At 44.3% G+C, this 5,925-nt stretch overlaps 1 pseudogene; it reads right to left on the bottom strand.

Annotated features, from left to right (window-relative positions):
- Positions 1–3,303: 3,303 nt before the first annotated feature.
- Positions 3,304–4,884, bottom strand: LOC132008579 (rab11 family-interacting protein 2-like; annotated as a pseudogene).
- Positions 4,885–5,925: the final 1,041 nt, after the last annotated feature.

Below are 5,925 nucleotides of genomic sequence, written 5' to 3'. Positions count from 1 at the left end.
CCTCGAATAGCCAAAGGGATATTGAAAAAGAAAGCCAACGTTGGTGGCATCACAATTCCGGACTTCAGGCTCTATTACAAAGCTGTCATCATCAAGACAGCATGGTACTGGCACAAAAACAGACACATAGATCAATGGAACAGAATAGAGAGCCCAGAAATAGACCCTCAAATCTATGGTCAACTAATCTTCGACAAAGCAGGAAAGAATGTCCAATGGAAAAAAGACAGCCTTTTCAATAAATGGTGCTGGGAAAATTGGACAGCCACATGCAGAAAAATGAAATTGGACCATTTCCTTACACCACACACAAAAATAGACTCAAAATGGATGAAGGACCTCAATGTACGAAAGGAATCCATCAAAATCCTTGAGGAGAACACGGGCAGCAACCTCTTCGACCTCTGCCGCAGCAACATCTTCCTAGGAACAACGCAAAAGGCAAGGGAAGCAAGGGCAAAAATGAACTATTGGGATTTCATCAAGATCAAAAGCTTTTGCACAGCAAAGGAAACAGTTAACAAAATCAAAAGACAACTGACAGAATGGGAGAAGATATTTGCAAACGACATATCAGATAAAGGATTAGTGTCCAGAATCTATAAAGAACTTAGCAAACTCAACACACAAAGAACAAATAATCCAATCAAGAAATGGGCAGAAGACATGAACAGACATTTCTGCAAAGAAGACATCCAGATGGCGAACAGACACATGAAAAAGTGCTCCATATTACTCGGCATCAGGGAAATACAAATCAAAACCGCAATGAGATATCACCTCACACCAGTCAGAATGGCTAAAATCAACAAGTCAGGAAATGACAGATGTTGGCGAGGATGCGGAGAAAGGGGAACCCTCCTACACTGTTGGTGGGAATGCAAGCTGGTGCAGCCACTCTGGAAAACAGCATGGAGGTTCCTCAAAATGTTGAAAATAGAACTGCCCTATGACCCAGCAATTGCACTATTGGGTATTTACCCTAAAGATACAAATGTAGTGATCCAAAGGGACACATGCACCCGAATGTTTATAGCAGCAATGTCCACAATAGCCAAACTATGGAAAGAACCTAGATGTCCATCAACAGATGAATGGATCAAGAAGATGTGGTATATATACACAATGGAATACTATGCAGCCATCAAAAGAAATGAAATCTTGCCATTTGCAACAACATGGATGGAACTAGAGCGTATCATGCTTAGCGAAATAAGTCAAGCAGAGAAAGACAACTATCATATGATCTCCCTGATATGAGGAAGTGGTGATGCAACATGGAGGCTTAAGTGGGTAGAAGAAGAATAAATGAAACAAGATGGGATTGGGAGGGAGACAAACCATAAGTGACTCTTAATCTCACAAAACAAACTGAGGGTTGCCGGGGGGAGGGGGTTTGGGAGAATGGGGTGGGATTATGGACATTGGGGAGGGTATGTGCTTTGGTGAGTGCTGTGAAGTGTGTAAGCCTGGTGATTCACAGACCTGTACCCCTGGGGATAAAAATATATGTTTATAAAAAATAAAAAATTAAAAAAATAATAATAATAATCATAAGTACTAAGACCTCAAGGAGGAAAAAGAATTCTAAACCAGATTTTGAGGTTTAGTACAGAAATTCAGAAGTGGAAAAAAAAAAGTTGGTAAAAGCTACTTTTCCTTCTCCATTTCTCCATTTTAAAAAATTATTTAATTTTTTTGTGTTTAGGAAAACTTCCTAGAATTTCAAAACATATGTTCCCATAGGAAAACTAAAGAAACTCAGAAAATACAAATGAGCAATTTTAGCTCACGAATATATACTTGGCCAAGATATCTGACTCAGAATATTAAAATGAGCAAAACTATTCTATCTGCTTTGTACCGAATTTTCAATAAAGTCTTTGTGGAGAAAAATATTCGACAACAGTTCATTAAAAGCCTGGAGAATACAGGTCTCCACATATAGATGAAGTTTTTTTCTTTTAAAACCAGAAACACAGATTCAGTGTTTCATAGAAAACGTATTTCAGATTTTTAAGGGAAAAAATAAGCAGATGACTAGTAATATTTTCATACCATTGTTTTCCACTTTACATTTCAGGCTTATTTTGTACAAATCTATGAAGACAATTCACGGAAGTAATTGATATTTTGGGGGAGAGACTTAAAAGAGCTGACACAGACTTTTGCAACAAACCAATTCTTAAGGGTCCATGTAGAACAGTGTGTACAGTGCCATGCTAGCAAAGGGCGGTTCCAACAACTCACTCCTCCTTTAGTGACTCTTATTTTGGTTCAAGACCCAAATGCAACCATCTGTTCTATTATTTACGTAACCGAATTCTTCATTCCTAGAATTTGCCCATTGCTCTGGGTTATCAGGCATCAGATGATCCCCTACTTTTCCCCCCCTCAGAATTCTTTTCAGATCTAACTTCCTAATAATGTCCTTCAAGGCATTCAGAATCTCAACAGGACAGACTACATTAGCTCTCCTTCTACTGAATGAAACGCAAATGTTAAAAGATGAACTTAAGAAATTTGTACTATTGTGATGCTAGTCAATTTTCCTTAAATATGTCATGCCTAAAAAAAGAAAACCAAAAAAAACTTGGAATCATTCTTTTTAGAAAAAGAGCAAACATCTGATGTTGGAATAATATATAGGAGAGGCTCTCACTGTGAAACCAAGATTTGCAAAGTCAAGAGTGATCTGAAGCAGCTTCCCTACAACAAACTGTACTAGTAGCAATGCATTGATAGAGCACACACGGATTTCCAAATTAAGAAACTGGTATCCTAATTTTAGAGGCAATCAGCTGTTTTTAAATGTTCTAAAAACACATGTATATGTGAGGTATATGCATGTATTTTATATACAAAGATATATGAACATATATTCATGTATATATATATGCATATAAAATGTGAACTTTTTTTAGTGTTTATAATAAGCAGTATTCCTGCAGCTAAGTCAGTCTACAAACTGACTTCTAAGAAACCAGCCCCAGCATCAATTCTGCTTTGTGAGCTCTAGTCCTGAGGAATAAAAAGTCGCGTACTTCTGAAGTGATCCCTAGGCCTATGGCAGGTTAGGAGGCCGGCGGCGGCACCTCAATGAAAATCCTAAGGAACTGCTTATTCATTGAGAATCTGGCCCATTTTCATTTTAAATGTTTAAATTATTTAGCTCACTTCAAAGGTCACTCTTGATGGTCCCTGCTAATATTTACAGGTAAAGGAATTTTTCGCAACGGAGTAGAGTATATAATGAAGCCTGATAATGTAGTTTCTTGCAGTACCAAGATTTTCTTCTTTTTCTCTTTCTTCTTTCCTTTTTGCCCCAATCACAAATGCAGTACTCCTGGCTGATTAACTGTTGGCGAATTTGCCAGCTTTCCGGGACGGTTCGTAGGGCACTCTGAGAATACTGGGGGTCTCCTCCATGACCCTCACGAGGAGGTTGTCGATGTAGTCCTCGAGTTCCTGGATGTGGGTGTCTTTCCTCCGAAGGAGCTCTTTGTGCTTCACTAGCTCCTGGAGGACCTCCTCCTAGGTCAGACCAGGATACCCTGCTGTGGCATCAAAACGATTGCTGTCCGGGATTTTCCTGAGCTCCTCATTACTTGTCGGATTCATATGAAAACTTGAAGACGGCATTATATGTGAAGCCCTGAATTTTGTTGTAAACGGATTAGTTGACTCATAATCAAAATAGTCCTGACGATTTTTACTAAATGCGTTAGGTGATTTCAAGTCACAAGGGCTATCAGATCCCCCATTGCTAAGTTTATCGGATCTTCGGCTATCTTTTTTTCCAGTCACTCTCTCAAATAGGCTAACTTTCTCCCTTTTCTCTCTTTTATTTTCTTTTCTTACTTCAACTGATTTTGAAAATAAATTCATGCCGCTGTCCTATGATTCACTGCTTTCTTCAAATGGATTTTTCTTCCTTGGCAGTGCTGCAAATTTTGGGGGTAATGAAGCAGTCACATTTGTAAATGGGTCATTTTGTCTTCTGAAAGACGATTCACCTTCATCCACACTGCTGTCAGGTTGGTTCATGTTAGAAGTATCAAAGCTTAATGTTCTTCTGTGTGGAGATTTGAGACTTCCACTTTCTGGAACCACTCCAAAGGCATCTATCTGCCGTCGGAGAAGATGCGTCTGACCAATGGTGCCGGACTTGAGTTTCTCAGAAGATATGTGTGTCCCAGTTAAATCAGACATTGAATGTGCTGAAGAGAGTCGCTGAGGACCCAAAAGGAAAGGCTTTTTTGGTTTGGATTTCATCTGTATTTCACCACTTGAAAATTCAGTACTGGCATCGGGTATGTGAGAACTTGGAATGATTGCAGAAGACGTATCAGAAAATGTTCCATCATTTTTTCTACCTTTCATCTTATCTTTTAATTTTGCAAAAGGAGATCTTGTTTTGTCCTTCATTGATAAGTCAAACATACTTGCTGTCATATTGTTCCTCATGAATTGAATATTGACTTTGATCTCACCCCTGTTTTTGGCTCTTTTTCCTTGTTTGGATTCTAATCTAAACCACTTTGTTTTCCTTCTTTGTCCTCAAAGATGTCATAGAGATTGATTGCCACTAAAAACTTATCCAGACCCACCAGGGACCTGTGCATAACTATGAGGAAAAGAATGTATTTTTCTGGATTCCTCTGCATTAGCAATCCAGGTAGCTCAAAAGAGGCTTCCTCCTTCCACACTTCTCAGCTACAGAGGTGGAGTACTTTTCCTTGCCCAGCTGAATTATAGTGTATGTGTCATTGGTGCCACTTTTGCCTTTTGGCTTAAGATCTTTGGCTTGGAGCACTATGACCTGCACGTGGGTAGGAAACCACTTTTGGGCTTGCTCGGACAGCATCATTCTGTCCTTTTTCTCTGCACGGAGTTCTCAAGCGCAGGTAGTGCCCCTCCCGGAGGGAGAGCCTAATTCCTTAATCACTGCATTCTAAGGGCACTTAAAGGCGGCGACAGGCAAACTCACAGCTGCCCAACTTCCCCAGGGTTCACTGTCAAGCGCCTCGCTGGGGCAGCCCGGGGGCACGGCTGTTCTGGGGGTGCCCTCTCCGCTGCAGAAGCCCAGGGGCCCAGCATCCCCCGGCCACGCCGCCCAGGCCTCCGCGCGGACCCCCGCGCCTGGCGTCCGCACCTTCATGCGCCGCCGGCCGCGGGGACGGACCCTGGGCGGCGGCGGGCGGCTCCTGGGCCTGCGGGCAGGTGAGGCCCGGCCGCCAGAGCCCCGTGGAGGGCTGCGGGGGAGGGAGGGCGGCCCCCGCCCCGCCGCCTAGAGCTCTCCAGCCCAAACCCGCAGCCCCCTGGCCCCACGCCTGTCTCCTCGCGGCCGGGCCGCCCCGCCTCCTCCGCGCCTCCCGCCCGCCCGCGCCTGTCGGCGGGCCCGGCCCGACTCCTCCTTCCGACCCCGGTAATACGAACAGCCGCCGGCTCGCGCGGCCTGGCTCCCTCTCGCAAACCTCTCCCTCTCCCTCCTCCTCCTCCTCCCCCTCCTCCCCCTCGCCTCGGCTCCTCCTCTCGGGCGGGGGCGGGGGTGGGTCGCCTGGCTGTGGAGCGGGACGGGGGGCAGGGGACACGGCCGCCCCAGCGCCGTTGGGCCGCGGGCTGCAGGGCGGCGGGCACGGGGCTCGGCACGGGCTCGGCCTCGCCGGCCGGTTGCTGCTAACACCCGGCGGGCGGCGGCGGCCTACTATCTGTTTTAAATTGCAAACCAAATAAGACAAAATAAGACAAGAATGCTAGAAAATATAAACTATGAAACATAATCATTAATACAACCACCAAGCACAGGAGGCCCCACACATCTCTATGTATTATTCAACAGGTTCCCCATAGTTACAGGTGCTTCCCCACACAAGAGCTCACAAATCCTCACCTCAACCCATAGAGTGTCGCAGGCAGGTCAGC

This window comes from Mustela nigripes, unplaced genomic scaffold, assembly GCF_022355385.1.
Source record: "Mustela nigripes isolate SB6536 unplaced genomic scaffold, MUSNIG.SB6536 HiC_scaffold_424, whole genome shotgun sequence".
NCBI classification, from domain to species: domain Eukaryota; kingdom Metazoa; phylum Chordata; class Mammalia; order Carnivora; family Mustelidae; genus Mustela; species Mustela nigripes.
Note: the sequence above shows the minus strand (reverse complement) of the source record. Positions and strands in the feature narration are given on the sequence as shown.